Source organism: Ammospiza caudacuta, chromosome 4 (assembly GCF_027887145.1).
Source record: "Ammospiza caudacuta isolate bAmmCau1 chromosome 4, bAmmCau1.pri, whole genome shotgun sequence".
Classification (NCBI taxonomy): Eukaryota; Metazoa; Chordata; class Aves; order Passeriformes; family Passerellidae; genus Ammospiza; species Ammospiza caudacuta.
The window spans coordinates 51,398,701-51,420,540 of NC_080596.1; the positions used below are offsets into that span (position 1 = coordinate 51,398,701).

The 21,840-nt window shown below is 39.3% G+C and overlaps 1 long non-coding RNA gene and 1 other non-coding gene across 2 annotated transcripts; both read right to left on the reverse strand.

Annotated features, from left to right (window-relative positions):
* Positions 1-12,725: 12,725 nt before the first annotated feature.
* LOC131557161 (uncharacterized) lies at positions 12,726-15,258 on the reverse strand. The gene is made up of 4 exons (XR_009274691.1): positions 15,246-15,258; positions 14,784-14,946; positions 13,885-13,994; positions 12,726-13,019 (listed from the first exon to the last, which is right to left on the reverse strand). It is a non-coding gene; the product is annotated as an uncharacterized LOC131557161 (long non-coding RNA).
* LOC131557337 (small nucleolar RNA SNORA26) lies at positions 13,630-13,748 on the reverse strand. The gene has a single exon (XR_009274734.1). It is a non-coding gene; the product is annotated as a small nucleolar RNA SNORA26 (small nucleolar RNA).
* Positions 15,259-21,840: the final 6,582 nt, after the last annotated feature.

The window sequence follows — 21,840 nt, forward strand, 5'->3', positions numbered from 1 at the left end:
AAGAGATGCAACATATAAATGGGTTCATGACCAGTGGGTGCACTTAACCAAGAACACTGTCACACAGATTAACTATGTAACATGACCTGCAATTAAGAAAACCAAGTGATTAAAGTCTCTCTGGTAAGGAGGATGAAGACTGAAATATAAATTTGGGGAGGCCTGGCAGATTGTCTAAATCACACTCCCACAAACCCACCAAGGCAAGCACCATGTTCTTACAATGGTGGAAGAAGCCACTGAATGGCTGGAAATATATCCCATGTCCCATGCTACTGCTTGGAATACTCTCCTAGGCCTTGAAAGGCAAGCCTTAAGGAGACAGGATACCACAGATGGAATTGTCAGACACTGGGACTCATTTCTGAAACATTCTAGACACTTGGGCCAAAGAGTGCAGCTTGAGTGGGTATATCACATTCCCTACCACGAACCAGCCTTTAGGAAGACTGAGGAGTACAATGGGTGGTTAAACACTACACTGAGAGCTGTGGGTGGTGGGGCCTTCAAACACTGGGATACACATTTAGCAAAGGCCACCTCCTTAGTCAACACTAGGGCATCTGTCAGTCAGGCTGGTCCTGCTCAAAGCAGACTGTTATGTACTGTAGAGGGGGATAGAATTCCTGCTGTGCACATTAAAAATATGCAGAGGAAAACAGTCTGGGTTATTTCTGCCTTAGACAAAGGCAAATCTGTCCATGGGATTGCTTCTGCTCAAGCACCTGTGTGCACTTGGTGGGTAATGCAGGAGGATGGAACACTCCAGTACGTGCCCCAGGGGGGATTGGATTCTGGACAATAATGATCAGTGAATTAAAATGTATGATGTTATTTGCTGTATAATGTGGCATATTATAATTTCCACAGTGGATTTATGCCCATCACCATATTAGGTGCCTGTATCCATCACTCCAAATTTGAGGATAAGGACCTGACTTGCTTTTGATCATCATGTTAATAAAGAATTAACTTTAATAAAACTGGTTAAGTGCAGCAGTGACAGAATCAGAACTGGCTTTAACATGCAACAATCCAAAATGACACACCACAGACTCCTGTGACAGAAGGAGCTCCAGGTCACAAACTAAATGAACTCAACAGATTTTATAGACATTGTCAACAGAATAAGGGAATGATTGTTGTGTATGCATCTATCACAAGACAGAATAGTTAATGGCACACTGGAAAGTGTGGCACCTAGCATGATGTAAATGATACAGAATGAGGGGTGGATACTGTCCTGGTTTCGGCTGGGATGGAGTTCATTTTCTTCTTAGCAACAGGTACAGGGCTGTGTTTTGGATTCAGTATGAGAGTCCTGTTACTAACACTCTGATATTTTGGTTGTTACTGACTCTAAGTCAAGAACTACCCAGTTTCCCATTTCTGCTAGTGAGCAGGTACACAAGAAGCCAGAGAGAAGATGTCCAGGACACCTGACCTGAACTAGCCAAGGGGATATTCCATAGCACAGAGCGCCATGCTCAGTAGGCAAACACCAGGAGCTGGCTGGGAGCGGCTGTCACTGTTCAGGGATAGGGTGGGCATCAGTCATCAAGGGGTGAGAAATTGTACCAGGCATCAGTTGTTTCTTTTGGGGTTTAGTCCTCTCTCCATCTCTCTCTGCTTTTTGTATTATTACAATATTTTGTTTCAATTATTAAACTGCTCTTAACCCAGAAACTTTGCTGCAGATGGGGGGAGGTGAATTAGGGGCTGTGTGGTATTTAGTTGCCAGCTGGGGTTAAGCCACAATAGTAAAACAAAGAAACCTTGATAGCAGATTTATGGAATTTGACTAACAGCAAGTACTTCAGAATGCACTTTTTTGGCCACTCTGATCTTGATGACATTATAAATATGAAGACAATTCTGTGAGAAATTAATTGCTCTTTAACAGTTGAGTCAGGTGGTCCAGATGTACTGTAGGATATATTACACTGAACCTTTGCTCTGTGTAAGAAGGGATTTAGTTATTCAGCACTTTCCTCAAAAAAAAAAAAATTAGATGAAAGATGGGACTATTTCCTTCCTCTTCATGCCAGTCATCCTGTGTCACCCGATGAGAAAGCTCACACTGTACTAGTTCTAGGAACAAAAGGAACAGTTCTTTTCCCTAGTGCTGACAACCTGATACCATTCACAAGCATTGCCAATTTAAATTAGGAACATAGAAAAGGTACAAGAATTTTAGGCAGTCAAACTGAATTGGCAGGATTCTTGAAAAGGGCCTCTGGTACCAGGCCTGAATTTGTATGCTGATGTAGGAGCAGCTAAACCAGAGTAGATGATCAGCCGAAACAAAAATGTGGGCCAGCCAAATTTCACTCAATTAGGAGTTCTTTAAGATTTTTGTCCTCAATCTAGGTGTTCTAACAGCAAATGCACACAGGTTTTATTTTTTAAATAGAATCATAATTTGAATATTGCCTTGGAGGTATGATTTTACAACACTTTACATGCAGCTATTTTTGTCTCTTGGTGTTTCAATATCAGCTGAAAATTATCTGAAGTGTTACAGTATGGGGGTGGTGAGTTCCCTGCCCTTGCACTGGAACCAGAGGGGAAGGCCAGCAAAGTTCTTTGTGTTTACTTACTAAATGTTGTATATGCAGAAAGGAGTAAGTTACAGGGTAGGCTAGTGGGAACACCAATGGTGAAGGATTATACCTGAATGATTTTGAAACTTCTTCAAAAATTATTCTGAGAACAAAATGTACCTGTGTGCTTGTTCCCAGTACACTGAGAGATTAGATGAGTACAAAACTGTGCACCAGCTGCCTGTCTCAACAAGAAAAGAATCACCAGGTTCTGGCGTAAACCTGCAGTCATTCTACAGTGAGATTACTATTACTAGCAACAATACCTCATCTGTCAGGTTTTTTGAGTTACAAAATAAAGGCAAAAAGGAGAAAGTCAGTAGTTTTATCTCCAATCCAATCTTACCAACTCCTCATGACCTCAGCGTTGATTATTAACATAGTTGTTTTAACAGTGGATCTGAACCCTACACAGGCTCAGGCAAACCTTAATGCAACCCTCTGGATCATTTTCTTCCCTTGTTCCCTTGCTTCGTCTAAGTTTGAGATTTTTAAAACTGAAAAAAATATTATTTAATAATAATTCAGAATAATGGGTGGGAAGGCTATCCATCTTTTTTTTCAGTGGTTTTGGTTTTCATTAGTATGGTCCAGTGTTTTGTCGCTCATTTTTTTTCAGGTTTTCGTTTTGACGCTCATTTTTTTTCAGGTTTTCGTTCTTCATGGCCAACCCATGATTTAAGCATTGAAATTGACCAAGGCAAGTCTCTACCTTCTACAAAATATCCTAGATTTGATACACTAACATTTCCCTCACTAGACAAGAAGCCATTCTGTTACAATTCATTCAGTTTCAAAATCCTATATGTAACACTTCATTAGAATTTTTACTGTTTCTGGGATTTTGGAAAGCTTCTTTCAAGTTGCTGTGAGTCAGGGTAGACCTGCTGTAAGCCATCACTTGGGAAAAGCATCTCTGCTGCTGTGTGCAGCAAACCTAACAATTACAATGCCTTGAAAAGCACATCTTTAAACAAAACCATACGTTTGTCCTCAGGTAGCCAAGGTGTCTGGCTGTGGCACAGAGGGTACACTGATGTAATGCATAATGCCAGAAGGAATTAATTTTCTCAATGCAGTAAAATCAGTTATTTATAGAAGTATAATTATATTGTTCCTATTGTTTTACACATAATTCCAGCTATGAAAGAGTTGGAAGTATGAAAGAGTTGCAGAAGACCAAAATTATCTTTGTGATAAAATAATTAATATGATACATCCTGCACTGCTGCTGAATGCCCACCACCATAGAGAACCAGGTGCCTTACAATATATCCAGATGCCATGGCACAAATTCCCCCATAAAATTAGATCTAAGCAGATTAATTTGCATACTGCAAGAAGGCTGCACTTTTATGGTATTCCCTACAGTTTTGTTCACCATGTTCCTCTCTGCTACCACAACAAGGGCTGATTCTATATAAATTACAGCGGAGGTTTTTTTTACACTGCATTGATCACACCCCTTTGTAAACTTGCAGCTCCAAGGAGAGAACAAGAAATGAGCTCCTGAGTGAGGAAACTGTCCCCTTCTCCTGTTCTGCAAATGTCTGGGAGGATACTGTCACAGGTATACCATTGTAGTGAGGCCCCATCCATTTCCATTACTTTCCCTCCCCACTCCCTAACTCCCCTCTGAAGACATAAAATCCCAGAGAAGCAGGGCCTGCTCAGTTCTTGATGAGTCCTCTACCTCTGTTCAGATTCATCTTGAACAGCCACCGATTCTGAGTGCAGGTCCCTTCCATATTCCTGTTTACACAAACTGACCTGCTCCACAGAGCTTGGGATCAAAAGCAGAAGGAGAATGGGGTAACCCAGCCCAGCAGCGCTGGGTTCAGCAGAGCAACAGCTGAACAAGGAGCCAGCAGTGTCTGAGCTCAAATGCCTCTGTTTCCAGCTAGATCAGCACAGAAACCACACAACCAATACAAACTTTTTTTTTTTTAAATCTTAAAGATGGTTTTGCTGAATTTGCACACTTCTTTTCTAACAAGCAGGGGCGACATTACACTTGAGGGGTTTTTTCAGCTGAATTACAGCAATTACCTAAATGAATAACTCATTTTCTAGACAAGCTGCCAGAAAATTAGTTGGGTTTTTTTGGGGGGGGAGGTGGGGGGAAGAGGCCAGAGGGAGGTAGGGAAAATTATAGCAGATTGAACTTTTACAGCAACATTACTGTGTTTTTATGTAATGTACTTAATCATATAGCTTGTGTTTTAGACATCATTCTAGTAGATTATGATTGTGAACAAAGAGTGTTTCAGACTCCTAAACAACAAATCTACAGACACTGATAACCAAAGACTTGTATTGAATGTCCCACCTCTTACTAATGTTATAGACCAGAAATGTGAAAGGTGTGTAAAATATTTCTGGTTTTGGTATATAAGCTATTGAACAAGAATAAAAACTAGTTTAGCTGTAATGCACACTAGACCTACTCAATTTCACAAAATGTATGCATTTTGTTCTGTCCTTTGTTCTGTTTTTGCCAAATTTATATCAGCTCTAGATGAACTTTGAACCAACTAATTCTCATTTTAACTTAGATTATGTCATTTACATCAACAATTTATGGGTGGAACAGGTGATTAGACTAATGTCACAAAAAATATTTAACATCTCTTTAGCAGGCACTTTGATTCCTTTTTCCCTTCAGTTAATGTTTTTAAGAAGCTGACAAAATACAATTCCCACACTAAGAGATACTCAGCTAATAGTGTTTATTGAAGTATTCTAAACCAGAGCAACCAAACCGAACTCTCAAGGTTCCTGAACAACATACAAAACACAAACCACTGAATCTTTGCTTTCTCTTCTTTTTTCTTTTTTTTTCTTTCTTTTTTTTTTATTTTATTTAAGCATTCACACAATCATATCTACACCTTTCTTCAGTCTGAGTCTAAAAATCTTATATTTGTGGTAGCTTTCCAGTTTCAAAGTAAAATTGAAAGTAAATACTGCTGTGTAGGATGGCTATAACAGCTCTTTCACTCATCTCATGGTTCTTTCTCAAGCTATCATATTCTAAGTAAATTTGTTTAATAATTGTAATTCTATGTTCTATCTAGCTTTTAATTACAATTAATTACATATTGTTTAAGTAGGATTTTATTTTACCCTGTGATGCCCCCAAGATGACACTGAGGTATGCACACTACAGTCTGGGCCTGTCCTTGTGCTCTAGATTGAGTCTTCCATGCCATTCTCCACATGAATCTATGTTTTCTCCAGAAATTCTATTCTCTGTGGGTGCTTTGATTTACAGGTTGGCACTGTAGTGTGTTACAGACTATGGGTGTGAGCTGTCAATAATAACTCTACCTCAAGAACTGTATTTTAGGAAACAAAATTCAATCAAGCAGTAAAGTATTACACAGGACTAGCTCAGGTTCTTAACAAATGGCATTGTGAGTAACAAAATTTTCTCAAATCAAGCTTCTGCCTTTCAAAATAGTTCATATTTACAAGACCATTTATATTTTCTAATGTATTTGATGGTACCTAGGGCATGAACTAACACTTCTAGAAAGACAGTGTACAACCACATCTGTGTGTTCTGTATTTCCTTCAGTGCTGACAGGGTAATAAATTGCTTTTTCCCGTTGGCTTCATGATATAAGTATGGAATTACATTACAAGAGTTTCTGTGTGGGCAATCCAAATTACCTGGCTGAAGCAAACACACCCTGTGACTTGAAGAGATCAAGGAATACTAAAGATTTTTATTTTAGTTACCAGCAGTGGGTTTTTCAAACTATTCAGAGAAGGCCAAATTTTGTTCTATTGATATCAACAGTAAAACTCTTCAGAAAGACTGGAAATAATCCAGTTCTGAATACCTCTGAAAAACCCTACCCTAAAAATCTTTATTTTAAATTGCTTCAAAACATGCAATTTATGGAATCTACCACAAGAAATTTTGCCAGCATGGAGCTGAAAGGCAGCTGGGGATATAAGAAAACAGATGATCCATATGATATTCTTACTTGGAGCTTTGCAGTCTGACAACTGAAAATAATTTACTTGAAAGGAGAAACAATTTCTCTCCACCCCCTTTTCAATACATTAAATATTCAGTTCTCATTTATTTTTCCATGAGAAATGGCAACAGTATTTTGTACTACTGAATTTTATGTGAGACCTTCTCAAGCAGTGCAACTTGTTCTCAAATCTCAAGACAAAAAAAACATATATAAACTATCACACAATCCAACTGAATAAAACCAAAGACACTTAAATCACAGTCTAGAACTACTTTCATGAATCTGATTACAAATTACAAGGCATTTTTTCTTTCTGTGCTCACACAAACATACAGGACATTAAATAACCTTCTTAAGGTAGACTCACTAATAATACAATTGCTCTGAACGAAAACAAAAACTAGTGTAATGAAAATGAGTGCAGAAGTCATCAGAAGGGTGGATCAACTACATGGAAGAATAAAGACTGTAATTCTTAAAGTGAAATGCAAAGTGAATGCATGAGAAAATGTGTGAGTCAGGCTAGAAATTTATGACACCCTGCTGAACAAGATCAGAGATGAGTTCAGGTTAACAGCATGAAAATTAGAAAAAAATTGTATAAATAACCCAGTTTTATATAACCGCAGGTCTGGGCACCTGGCAGCACAGCACTCAGCAGGAATGGTGAGGTGAGCTACTGAGATAAGGAAAAGGCAAGACTGAGGACAGAACCTCAGATCTTCTCAGACAGATAACAAAGGCTCGCAGAGATGAGGGGTGGTCTGACTCTGCTGAGGTAAACGAGCAGGACTTAATTGAATTATGGTGAAACTGACTGAATTTCTGCTCTATATTTTTGTTAGTTCTCTTACAGGTCCTAGTGACCTCCAAATAAGTGTGCATACCTTATTTTTTGGAAGATTTCAAGCCAGCCTCTAGCAGCCTTTTCAACATATAATTGATAAATCTAAAGCCAGAGAGAGCTGAGAGAGCAGCTCTTCCATCATGCTACACTTTACATGGAATGACATCTTCATTTAATAAGAAAATACAACAATTTTCTTTAAAACCTCACACCATTAAACAATGGTCCCCTATCTATATTTTCTTCCTCATAAATCAGGTCCTGTCCAAGGGTCACAGGGGAGCTGTTACTAACTTCATAACAACTGCTGGTTCTGCTTACAGTTCCTGAGGTGCCAGCAGCACAATAATTGAGTGTTGTGAAGCAGTTTGAGATACGTGGTACATTCAGGAGGGTGTATAATATATTCACTATTTTTCTTCACCATTTAATTTCATACCTAAAATCTATATCCAGTTATGGAGGGAGATCTCTCATCTAATAAATGAATATGCATTTATCTGTAATAATTCTAGTCAAAAAGGAAGACCATCAACCCCTCTCTACAACATAAATACACATACTCAAATTCTCAAGGCTTTATAGTGAATTCTTGGCATGCTTTCTTTCCCCTAGCAATTTCCAAAGAAAATGAGCAAGAAGTTCAAGAGAAGGGTTTATAAAATTGTGGACTACACAGTATTTAGTGCATGAGCTAACTTAATTAAAGAAGTATGCAGAAAAAAACTCATGGTATGTCAGGGCATGCCAGCAACTCTAAAAAGCTTGTGCCACACTCGACCTGAAATCAGTACCTTCAGTCTGGGTATGTGGAAGAGAACACATTATTTCTGGAAACAAACTGCATCCTTCTCTATGCTGTACTTGGCTTTTATTTCTTCTAGTCAGTTTACCAGTAAAGCATGTTGTGTGAATGTTATGTTTACACTTCAGAGGAACAAAATCCTGAAGTGATGAGCCTAATAGGATCCATTATTAAAATCCTGAGTACATTACAGTTGGCAATCTTTTTGAGTAGCTTGCTAAGATTTTTTTTCTGCAGAACTATTGATTTTCTTTCATTTTCCTGAACTGGGAGTCTTCACTTAGAAGTAGAAAGTCTGAAAAGCACACTGAATCATAGGCCACATTCCATTTATGCTTTAGTGCACAATATACCACTGAGAAAGAAATAAAATGACTTCACTTGCTACCATGTTAAATAAATTAGAGCTCTGCATGACCTATTGTCTCCAAACCCAGGCAGTGTGAAAAGCAGGAACTCCCAGCATTTTTTCCTTCCCTGGTTTTATGTACACTGCTGTTTCTAGACCTCTGCCTATTTCCAGTTACTCCTGCTCATATATTTAATAAAGTATATTTGTTGAAATTTGTGGCCTATGATTCAGTGGGCTTTTATTTATTTATTAGAATGTGTGGTCAATTAAATAACTTTGTGTCTTACAAGAAACACACAGTACAATCTGAAGATAACAAGTCATTGTTGACAGCTTCTATACTTTTTAACTGAAAATGTATGAGTATTCTGAGTTTTACCATGTTCATTATTTATGCATTGAGTCAATGCTGTAGAATTTTATTATCAAAGCATAGGAGGAAACCTCTGAGCTTTACATTGAAGTCCACTGAACAGGAAAAGTCCTCTCTGCAGCAACAAATGTCAGGCCACCTTTACCAAGGTAAGCAAAAGTATTGATGCGTGGAAAAATCCAATGAGATTTTCATATGAAACCCAAAGTAGAATGTTTTAAGAAAATGTAGTTTATATAGATCTGAGATGTAACAAGCATTAACAGGATTTTAACATGCTGTAAACTCTAGTGTGGTAAGAAATGTCTGCCTGCATTGACCCAAACCAGAATGCACGGGATGCACACAAATTATTTCTTTGATTCAAGTGCATTCAGCCAGTGTTCTCACCCTCTTTGCATGAAGTGAGGGATCTTGGATACAACTGTAGCGTTATGAGAAAGCATGAAGAAAAGTAAGGAAGATGCAGTCAACTAACCATCAACTCAGAAAAACAGCTAGGACAGCAAGTAGCCATTGTTACTTGAGTATTACCTCCAAGCTTCCCACTGAATACCAGTGAGGCTGATTTGTTAATGTAAGGCCACAGAGTCATAAAGCTTATTCTAGGATGAAGTAATGCCTGCATCCAAACTTCAGATTATCAAAAACAATGCACTACAAACCCCTGAGATCACAAATCTCTGTTACTAAGTGGAAGTCACACAAGCTCTGATATTGACAAGCTCCTCAGAACTAAAATTGTTGCAGAGTACCAGACTTTCAAGGTGGTCTCCCAAGAAAACAAAACCAAAAAAACAACTACAAAATCACTGAAAAAAAGGCATTTTTATGCCTTGCCAGATCCTTGCACAGAACATAACACAATGTTGCTTCCTGTAGACCTGTGTATAGAAAACTGTCCAAGGCTAAGCACATTATTCCATAATTATATTCTTCAGGGTTTGGGTTTTTTTCATTCCTTTGATCATTGTGTCTCATCAATTGTAACTACTTACTGAAAGGAAGTGAAATAGGAAATATCACGCTTTTCAATTGTCTATGAGAACAGGAATAAATAGGTATGTAAATATTTCCCCTTTTGTTTGACAGTCCCCAGTCTTGAACAGATTAACCTTCTTGCAGATTTAGTCAAAGAAAACCCAAAGCAGTATTCCTACATTTGCTATCAATAGCCAGAATTTATTTTCCCCAAATCTCTCATATAATCCCTGTTGTACAAAGCGTACATATAAAAATGTATAAAATGACCAAGTATGGTTTCCTGTCATTTACCCTAACAAGGCTGTAAGGCAATTTGGTAGCCCTGGCCTAGTCTCAGGCAAACCTGCCTATTTTTCTCCCATTAGTCTTCCATTTTCCAAGGAGTAACAAAAGGGAGAATTGTAAATGCTATCACTCCATTTAGAGCATAGCATTCAGCAAACCAGCCAGGTTTCTTGGTGAACTGCACTGCCCCAAGCACACAGTCCCCCCTGGGTGGTGGTCAGGGTGAATGAGCTCATTTACACCAATGAAGTTACTGGATTTAGACCCTAGATTAATACTAATCCCTTTGTTTTGCTTCACTACTTTAATGTGATATATCGTAAATATATTTAGGTGGGTGATGCCTGAACTGACATATTTATATTCCCAAAACCTGTAGATAGAATAGGAGCAACCCAAAGTTAATTGAGGAGAGATTTCTTATAAATACTCATGAGAAGTCACAGAACAAAGTACTCTCAAGTGACTTATCATTCCAATGAGTGTTTCTTCAAAATGAGCTTCCAGCATAGAGCAATGGCCCCAACTTAATGATTACAAACAGCTAAATGTGAAAAGGTAGCTTTATAAATATGTGAAATAATTTGATACTTTAGTTGCAAATATAATCTCTGCTTTGATTTTGCATTAACCAGATCCATTTTAAAAGAATAACGTCTTAGGTTTGCCTAGTTATTTGAAGAACATGATTGTTGAAACTAAGTGTTCACCAAGGAGTCTCAAGTAGACTTTATTTCATTCTTGATCTCTCTCTAGATGTACTAAACCCACTAAACTTACTCCATTTATGCTGTGTGAAATCAGAATAGTAGATCATGTCTAGAATGGACTCTCTTTTCATTAGCCTTTCAAACCAGATGTCTCATAAACAGAGAACAGCAAAGGCTGGACCTTGCATGCAGCTATGGCACTTAGTGGCATGTGGGTATTCCATCCAAAGGAGCCACAAATTGACTTCATTAACAGTGATTCTATTGGGAAGCTTTTATACCACAGTGCCAATATACTGTGCAAGCCACTAATGTGAAAAATTTATTTTCTGCATCAGACATACTGACACAAAACAAATTTAGTTGTCAGTAATAGAAAGAGGTAGATCCTAGAATGCTTGCAATTAAACTTCTTGAAACTTTTAAGAAAGGGGAAAAAAAGTGGAAAGTAGACAGCAATGAAACCACTAAAACAAAAAAAAAAAGAGAATATTCAGAACTAACCCTGGCTGCAGACCCCAACAGATCTTGATTCAGACAAGATCCTTGTGGACAGAGCAGCATATGGAATTTAATGCCATTTATTGCACAATAAATTAATCTGGAAAGGAAAACTCCAACCCTAATTCTAAGATAGCTTCTAATTCCTTCAGAAATTCTGGAAGTGTAGCTCACTGAAATCATCATGCCAAACTATCAAATGTAAACAAGCTTACTGGTTAAGGACAACAGGAGTGAACATTCAGAAATCAGTCTGTACTGAATATCATTAATTAACATTGAATCTAAGAAAGGCAAATTATAAATCTTGTGCAGGGGAGACATAAAACCACCACCCCATAACACAAGACTGAATAGACTAAAAATTAATCCTTAAGCATGGCCACAGCAGACAAAGATCTATACAACTGAAAAAACTTTTAAGAAATGATACATTGTTTCTTGCAAGAGGAAATGGACACTTGTCAAGTTTAATATTGTGAAGAGAAAGTACTTCTGTATAGTTGTTTCTTATTAAAACAAGCAGACTTGGGTGAGCATAGAAGGCCACAGAGCATTACTCAACCCTTTTGGTGTATGTTCAAGCAAAGGTAAAAAGAAACACTTCCTGTCTAGATGGGGGTTCAATATGACCTCACATGTAAATACATTAGTTCCTAAATCCACACCATCTCAGTCTCCTAAACAGGCAGTGGTGAGCACCTGACAGCCATTCTACTTAATATCCTTGCTTGTGCATTCTAGGAAAGCACAGGCAGTAACACAAATTTTGTGCAGGATGCACAAAATTAAAGATCTACCTTCAAGAAAAATGTTTTCAGTATTAAGACATAAGCTACTGAAAAGCATATACAAGCTTTTAATTGCTCAACAATGATCTTGTTTTTTAAGGACCTTCTCACTGATAGTGCTTTACATGGAATATTACAACATTTTCCTTGTTAATTTAAAATAGGCAAGGAATGGGATTCTTGGTAACATGTTCTTTTCAGTTTGAGATAATTCTTTTGTAGAAAACATGCAAACACATACAGTGTAATGAAATAACTTAGAAGTTAGCTGATTGATCTCAGTGCTTTTGCATTACAAAATACTCAGATACCAAGAATAAAAGATTAAGAGGGCCTTTTCAATGGGTTTGTAAATTTAAGATTAAATTATTTAAGTCTGAACATGGCAAGAATGTTTCATGGATGTAAACACTTTAGTGCTGTCACAGAAACAAAGTCTTCATGCAGAAAATACCTTAAGAAGAAACCTTCAAAACACAAAGTTTTGGTAGCATGCTTTTATTTTAATAATTACTCATTTATTTTAATTAATCCACAAACACAGTCAAATTACAGCAGTTTTTGTTAGGAAGCCTGTTTTAACAAATGGTGAGATGCCTGTTTCAACATTATCATTGAAGACCTATCATTTAAGCCATTGCTTGTCTCAATTCTACTTCCAAGATGATACTTAGAGGTGACAACTGGAATCATCTTGTATGAAGTCAAAAATCATCCACTCAGGAAATCATAAACTGATGTCTAATGTCAGTTCCTGGAACATGTTGTCTTCATCCCTGTAAAAGAAGTTCTATTTCAGTTGCAGTCAGCATTATGCACACACAAAACAGGTAACTGCTCTAAGGTTGAGCTACATGAATCTTCTACATGACACTAACCTTTGGCCAGAACCTTTTTTTAAACAAAATTACTTGGTTTGTACAGGATGGGATCTGCATTTCCCATACCATTAGTATGGATTCCATTCCAGAGGACCAGCTACATTAGAATAAGCAGATCAGTAACTATCATTGACTTTCCTGTGATATTTTTGCTATTTGTTTTTGGCTAAATCTATATAAAGTTTTAAGAGTTACCACACAAGTTTTTCACCAGTCAAAGCTATTTTGCTTTGTCTTCCAGCAAGGAGTAAATTAAACTCCTTCAGGAATAGAAGACAATGCAGCCACTATTATCTGATAATCCTTTTCACAATTACATACCTGGAGACCAAACAATTTACGAGAAACTCTTAAGGCACAAATCACACAGGTTCACAAAGCACAAAGATTTGAGAAACCTATGATATTAAGATTCAGCTATCATAACAAGAGGACAGTTCAAAATCTTCCTACAAACTGTTAACAAAGTTGATTAGCAGCTTCTTGAAGTTCAGCAGTTATACAAATGTGTTCCTCCTAAGCATGATCCAAAGAAGAGTTTCAGCCTCACCTCTGGGTTTGCAAGAGAACTTTTATACCCCTCAGTATTGGCCACTTAAGACACTGCCAGACTTAAGAGGGCAAAGCATAAAAGGGGAGTAGATTTTAGCATGTTATAGTGTTTTCTTATCAACTAGGATGATCTGAATATACTATCTAAGAGATACTAGAATTTGCTTGAAATACCGTTGGAAATTGTCATTAGACAGAGCACACTTACCTTCAAGGAGAAGGCATTATTTATTCCTAAGAAGTCCTGAGCATTGCTTCACATTTAGGTGTGATTACCCATGTCTAAAACATTTCAAGCATGGTTGCTATGTGAGGCCTCTAGAGAACACACAAAAAAAATTGTAAAATTATAATTAATACTGTTTAACTAAAGTTAAAACTCTAAAGTTTATTCTACAGAGTTGCTATTATATTGTTGAAAGTCATTTACAAGAAGTTTATTTTTAAATCAAAACCTAGAGCAAATGGCAATTACTGGTTCAATCTGTTGATAAGGCATGTTCATTAGCCCAGTTAAACTACATAGAACATGCCTTTTTAACATTTTTTAAAATATACTTTTAATCCTAAACAATGTAACGTTTATTAAGCCTAAATTACTTTCAGTGCTGATGCTACCGAGGTGAACTATAAGCCTGTAGGTTTGACTGAGTCTTTGCCAGATAATTCATTGCTACCTTGTGTCTACGCACAGATAGATATATACACACACCTTGTTATAACTTATAAAGCACTCATCCAAGAGACATCAAATGATACTGTTACAGGTGGACTAGAATATTCAGGGAAAGCCCAAGACAGAGGGGGTTTTTTCTTTGTTTGAACAATTATCAAGCCCAGTTAAACCCAAGCCCTAAGTGCCTACAGTCTAAACATCACAGGTTACAATTGCAATTTTCTTGATGCGGCCCATTAAAAAACTAAATAAACGCAGTGATTCGGATTCAAGGTTTGTGCAGCCCAATAGCTGCGACTTAAAATACAGAAGAGTGCAAATGTAGACAGTTATTTTGACTCAGAGACACAGGGCAGCACCCCATATATATATCTGTTGTTTTAAAAAACTCTCAGGATTCATAGCCCTCCACTCCGGAAGCCTTTTCTTACCAGCCCCAGGCTGCAGTAGGAGCGCTGAGCTCGGTGTGTCCCTCACCCATGGGCGTCCCAGGCCGTGAGCGCAGCCCGCCAGCGCTGGGCCTGCCCGGGCCAGCCGCGCCGGGGCTCCTGCCCATGGCGGGCATTGAAGGGCTCGCCGCTTCCTCGGGACACACTGCGGAGGGAGAAAGGCATCAGCCGGGCAGCAAGGGGACCGCGAGGGGGGAATGGAGGGACGCGGGCCATTTGTGCCTCACGACAGGATGCAGGGCGGAGGGAAGGGCTCCGCACTGGGTTTTAGTGAGGGAAAGCTGCTCTATCCCCCTGTGTTGACTCCCCGGAGCACCGCCAAGCTCCGAGAGGGCAAGATGTGAAGGGAAAACCACACAGGTGTGTCCCACCTCCCCTAGGCCCAAAGCCCGTCCGTGCGGAGGGCAAGGCGGCTTCCCCTGAGAGCGGCCGCGTTCACCTTACCGCGCCCACAGCCGGCGGATAGAAGGATGGACCAGCGCCTCGCCGGCCGCTAAATACCGCCGCGCGCTCCCGCGAGACCCACGCGGCTCCGGCCGCCGCTGCCTATTGGCGAGGACAGCGCGCGTGACCTCCCGTGGGGCGGGGCGGGGCCGCGCGGCCGAGCCGCGCTGAGCCGGAGGGCCCGGGAGCTGCCGCAGGGACGCGCCACGGCCGCGTCTGAGGGGCCGGCCCGGCTGAGCAGCTGAGCTTCCTGCGGCGGTCCCCATGGGTCAGATCAAGGCTTTTGCGGGGGCACGCTCGTCCATTCCTCCCCGGGCCGAGTTCTGGGTGCCCGCAGACGTTTAACAAAGTGCCTTCGGTGCGAAGTGGCAGCTGTGTAGCGGGTTTGAGGCATTAAATACCGCTGATCTCTGTCTAAACTCCTGTCTAAGCCGTGCTTAGGAGGCTTAGGAGCTGTCTGAGGATGGCGAGGTAAAGCCCCGAGCCTCGCTAATGCCCTGGCCATGCCGTGCAGCTGTGCCGGGCTGCGCGCCAGCCGTGACGCGGGGCCAGCAGGCCTGGCCTGCGAGCCAGCCCTCAGCACGGTGCGCAGCTCTGCGGCTCTTCTGCCCCAGATAGAACGGGCCGCCCGTCTGGGGATGCTGCTAAGAGGGTTTGGAGTGAGTACGAGCAGATTAGCATAAACAGGGAATTAGTAGTTTGTAGGACAGAGACTTCGCAAAGCTGGTAGGCAGGAATCACAATATATCATAGAATGTACTGAGGTGGAAGGGACCCATCAGGATCTTCAAGTCCAACCCCTGGCCCAGCACAGGACACCCCAAGAATCACATCCTGTGTCTGAAAGCATTGTCCAAACTGAATTGAAGGGCTCGCCGCTTCCTCGGGACACACTGCGGAGGGAGAAAGGCCCTGCTTCTCAAATAGGTGTGTATATTGCTGATAATTCATACCTTCCTGTCTCAGTGAGGAGGAATATGTCCTGGCTCACGCTGAGTTCCACCTGTAAAGTGTGTAGAAAGAAAACAACGAGTTGGCCCACTATCTCTAATCTGAACCCTGCATTCAAATCACTCTCAACAGAGCTAACCAATCTGATGCAGCCTGAAACAAATAGTCACATAGTTGCAATCAAGGGATGATTCTAGAAATTGTTTCCTTCCACTTCTAGTTACCTCTTCTAATTCTTGACGCTCAAAACATTGTTGCAGATTAACCCTGTGACAGTTTATTGTCTGTACACCCAGATTCAAAACCAGTCTTAGGACTGCAGGTAAATCAGTCTCTGGAGATAAATTTGTGAGACATGTAGTTTTAAGTTATTTCAAGTGGGCTCCTTTTGCAATGACTATTTTCTGTGGTCAGACACCTAAGTCAGATCAGTCTTTTTCCGTAATGTAGTCAAAAAGATGAAGTGGTATTCAATCTTTAAATTTTTAGCACTTATGCCAGTGGGATTTATGTCAAGTTTGCTTTCTTCTCTTCCAGTACAGAAAGTAAACTGGCACTTCTGTTACACAGAAAACCAGCAATCCACAGCAAACCAGTGATCAGTATCCATCCTAATTGAGCATTTTAATAATTCACATAATCCTACACCTTTTTCTTGCCCCTCAGAAGTTTTCTTCTGTTTTCCCCAATACAAAGTTTGTATTGTTTGCCTTCTCTCTGGCTCCATGAAACTTTTGTGTCTGATAGCGGCACAACTTCAAGAGAAGAAATGCAGAGTCTACCTGACCTGCCTGTCCTATTCCAAAGCTGCTCTATAGAATAAAATAACTGTCCTTTAATAAATTACTGCAAGGATCAGATGTGGATTTGAGCCCCTTTACTTGCATGTTAGTTGTCTCATTTCCTGTTATAGGGCTGTAACCACTAAGTTGCTGCCTACAAGGCTGCAGGCAGATCTGCTGTTTCCATGTGTGTAGGATGTAACTTTTATCTGAATGAACTTCTCAGCTGGGCACTGAGTCTGCCCACAGCTTGGGTACTTTGGGGACTTGAGGGAAAGACCACAATATTGGTGGATCTGGGTACAGGTTAATTTTAACTAACTGGGAGAAATACAGGTCTGGTCATGAGCAGAATTTGTAGGAAATCCAGTTATCATGAGGGCATTTTGAAATTTATTAAGTGGCAGCAGGGTGTCTTATTTTGTAGATTAGTGTTGAGCTTTTTGAGGAGGTGGGTGACCTGAATTAATTTGTTCAAATATTGAAGAGTGATGCTCTAATTAGCCAAGTCTCTCTTTGTCACATGCAAGAATTAAGTCTCAAAGTCTCTGATGCTTTGATGCTTCTCACAGAAGAAAGACTCTTGAAAACAACCTGTTTAAGAACATCAGGAGCTTACCACAATGTGCAATTGTCATAAACATTTCACTTCAATTTTACTGTCTTTCTCCACAATGAAGGAAAATCAATCAAGTAAAACCTCATTGTGTCCATCAGTCTTTGCTGGTGAATTACCTGCAAAGTAGTATTAGTATTCAGTAGCATTAAATAATTGTCATGTTTGAAATCTTAAAATGTAAAATACTTTTATTTATATTTTTATATATATGTGTGTATGTGTGTGTTTGTGTGTGGTTAAATTTGGTTAAAACTTTGAGATGTAATGTAATGTAATAAAAGTGTAATTTAATTTATGCACAATTTCATAGAATGTAAAGACTATTTTAAATTCATGCTGAAAATAGACTAAATGCCAGTTACAGCTTATCTGTCCTTTGGGCTTTTTTTTTTGTCCTCAGAATGTTTGTGAGTTAAAATTGGAGCCTGTAAAAGAGAATAAAAATGTTAAATACAATCTTTGGAGAAGAGGAAGGCAAGCCAGAATCATTATTTCCTTTTCAGAGGCAGAAATATCAATATATTTCTGTAAAAACTTCAATTTTCTGTTATTTTTGCTCAGTGAGTCTCTTTTTGTTTGATAAATTACTTCCATGGTTAAAAGTTTTTGTTATCTCTTTCCAGCTAATATGTACGATTAGAATTTAAATAGTGTTTTTCCACCTGAAAACACATTTTGTATAGGTAAGAAAAATGCCAGTAAAGTTTTCTTGTGAGCTCCCTTGCTGAATAATTGTTGAAGTGAGGGGAGAACGACCATCCTATAATGCATCGAACTCGAGTTTATTGATCGATCAGCCAGCTTAAATAATAGTGTTAATGAACTTCATGCATATTCCAAAATCCAGGTTTATGATAGGCTAACAGAGAAAACTCTAACCACTCCTTTTGTTTTACAATACCGTTGATTGTTTACACAAAATAAAACCAGTGTTCCCACTGTGATATGAACGGTTCCCAAAACTTCCATATCTGTTCCCAGGGTGCCATCTTTTCCCAGAGAGGGTGTTTCACTTGTTATGGGAAGACTGCCTGAGAACCTTATTGTTTATACAATGATGCCTGAGAGAGACTAATTGTTTATAGAAGTCAGGCTGGGAACTGCTTTGGAACTGCTTCACAGCTACCTGTTACTTTTCTCTCAATTGCATGGCTTCATGGCCTTTTTCCTCAAGCCATGCCTGAACTAAACTCTCCACAAATAATATACCTGATGAAGAGGCCATTCTTCAAGAGTCTTCCTTCTGGAAAGGTGGGAATATTTTTCCTTGAGTAATGAGAGTGGGGAAGGTCAGTACTATTTACAGAGCACTGAAGTTCTATTACAGTCACTGTTCCAAGCTCTTAACACAGTGTATGTGAAACTCAAGTGGAAGGAAAAGGGCAGGGGTAAGGTGTGATGAGATATTCACAGCTCCAGGCCATGATTGACTCGGACTGGCTGCAGAGGCTTTAACAGCCTCTTCATAGACTAGAATGCAATGGCTTTCACTAGAGAACTCTTCGACCCCTTGTATCTACTCAGCCAGCTTTTGGTACCTCAACAGCCATGTACTTGCTTCTGTCTTGTTCTGCTGTCTTTGGCCTTCCAGATGTGGTGTGCGGCCAAAAAATGATGATGTCAGATGCTGTTGCAGTGTGGCAGAGTAGCAGAAGTGCTGCAACCTTCTTTGGCAGGTCTCCTTCAGAAGCTGCTCAGAGTGAGGCCTCCAGAGCAGCCATTTCAAGCCCATACACACACACACACACCACAGAGAGCTCAGCAGAGGAAAGACAGGGAGGCTCTGTGCATGGTCTATTCCAGCTGGGGTTTATTGCGTCCACCCTGCCAAAGGGAGCAGAGACAAAAGACAGAACCATGTGGCCTGCATGACTTCAGCGTGGGGTCAGTGGCCAGTGCCCTGAGGGCACAGCAAAGGACAAAGGGCAGCACCCTGTAGGGGGGATGAGGGAGGAGTAATTGGGGTGGGCAGCATCCGCTGGCCAATGGGGGAGGCAATCTAACGTAGATTGGCAGTAGTGCTGCAGAGCATCATGGCTTAGTCCTCTCTGTCCGCTGAGGTGGGGAAAACTTTATGATGTATTCTCCCAAGGCAAGGCCCTGGGGATGTCCCTGAGGGGGAGGAGTCAGAGGATTCCACAAGATGCTATAGAGTGTTTTGTTTTCTTCTGTAAAGTAATAATTTCTGAGAAAAATGAAGAGGTGGTATTCTCTACTTGCCAACTCTAAAATGTTTAAACTAGCAAAAGATAGGCAAGATTCAGGGATCAATTTAATGCAGTTTTATTTCTATGCTTTATCTTTAGAATCCTGACAAGTCATACTATCACAAAAACATGAAGTTTTACAGTATTTTGAATAAAGAGAAATAATTTCTCAGATAATTTGAAAATGTTGGGTAGGGGTTGTTTTGAAGATGACAGTCTCAAAGAAAAATAGTAATTCCAAAGTTGGGTTGATATTTTGGTTTTAGACTCTGCACATTTTCTATGGATTTCCATGAATTGTTCATGGACTGCAACTCACTCTTGCCATTAGAATGTCAGGTGCAGATGGAGTGGTTTCCATGGACTTGCTGTGAGCCATGTGCCACAGATTCAATCCATAGGCTGCAAGCTGGTATTTGGCATTGTACTAAAGCCACCAGTCTGTTCTGGAATGAGGCCAAGCTTCATGGAAAATCCCGATTTCTCATTCTTGTGTCTACACATTTGCCATTTTGTTAAAGATATTTTGCTATTTTTTGGTAGAACATAATTTAATATTATATACAAAACATTTTAAAAATTGTAAAATTCTAAACCTACATTGTCAGCACTGTAATATTTCGGACATCTGAATTCTCCTATAATTCTTATGTATTTTCCATGCTTTCAGGAAGCCTTAGTATTGTTTTAACTCCCTTTTCCATTAAAATGACCTTTTAATTGGTTGGAAATATATCCTAAATTTGATCTGTTCCAAACATTTGTTCAGCAAACTGACTGATGATTACCCACTTCTGGACCCAAGTTTATTACAAGAAAAACATAAATGAACCCTCTGTGGAATTTTACAAGATTTCTGGAGAGGAAATGCAATATCCTCTTTGTAGCACAGAATGAACAGATATTCTAGTCTCAGATTTGCTACCAACTCTCCTGAGTTAACTTTGCAAGTATTTGGTGAATACTTGCAAAATACTCTGAAAAGTCTGGTGGAAAATGTTATGGAAATCCATGCCTCTGCTAGCCAAAGAGGATATTTACAATAGGTCCATATTTTATGCAGTGAAATAGAAATGTTCAAGCGTAAAACCAGATGAGACCAAGACAGATCTAAAATTAAATGCAGGAGGTATTTTTTGACCTTTCAACAGAAATTATATAAGCACTCTTAGGTTATAAATAGTCCTTTGTTTTCCTTCTCTTTGTCTAACACTAAGAAGAAACACAGGGTTGGTTGTTTGTTGTAAGGAGATAGGGCAATGCTTTGGAGTGGAAACAATTGTGCACTGTTCTTTATTTATACAATTCCTATAAAGTTTGTTACTAGTATCTGTTGCATTGCTTAGCACTTTTTTATCTTCAAACAGCGACAGGAATAAAGTTTCTATTCCTGAAAATGACAACAGCAGAAAAAACCAAAACCAGACACTAGTCCATTTCCAGCATGAAAGTTTCTTTCTTCTTTCCTGTTTTGATATGTCTGAAGAGCAAAAAAGACAGTGCTAGACTATTTTCAAACTGACACAAATACACTTGTATATTATTCTCTATATTTATTATTTATCTTCAGAAAAAAAGACAAGAAAAGTGTCCACCTTTAAATGAAAGTATTTATACTAGCATTAAGGAATATGATACTGAATTCTTCACAGAATGATGTATGTGCATGTTGACAAATATTCCCTTGAACAACCAGTACGTGCTTAATCAGTAGCAATTTAATTTTGTGTCAAAAAAGTTTAACGAACAGAAACAACAGAAAACTTACCCTGAAGTCAAGTAATTGGCATTTAAGAAAAAAAGAAGTATGGAAATACCACTTTTTTCTTTTTTGTCTTCACACATTCTATGATTTCTCTGGGGTTTGTATTATGGAAGTAATGTTATTGACATTAAAATATACGTGAGGCAAATGGCTTTATTAGATACTGCATTTTGTGTCATTTAAATTTTTAATCACCTTTCAAACCCGTTTGTTTGTTCCATAACTTTTCACTGATAGCAATTATGATTCTCCACAGTAAATTGGAATAAGC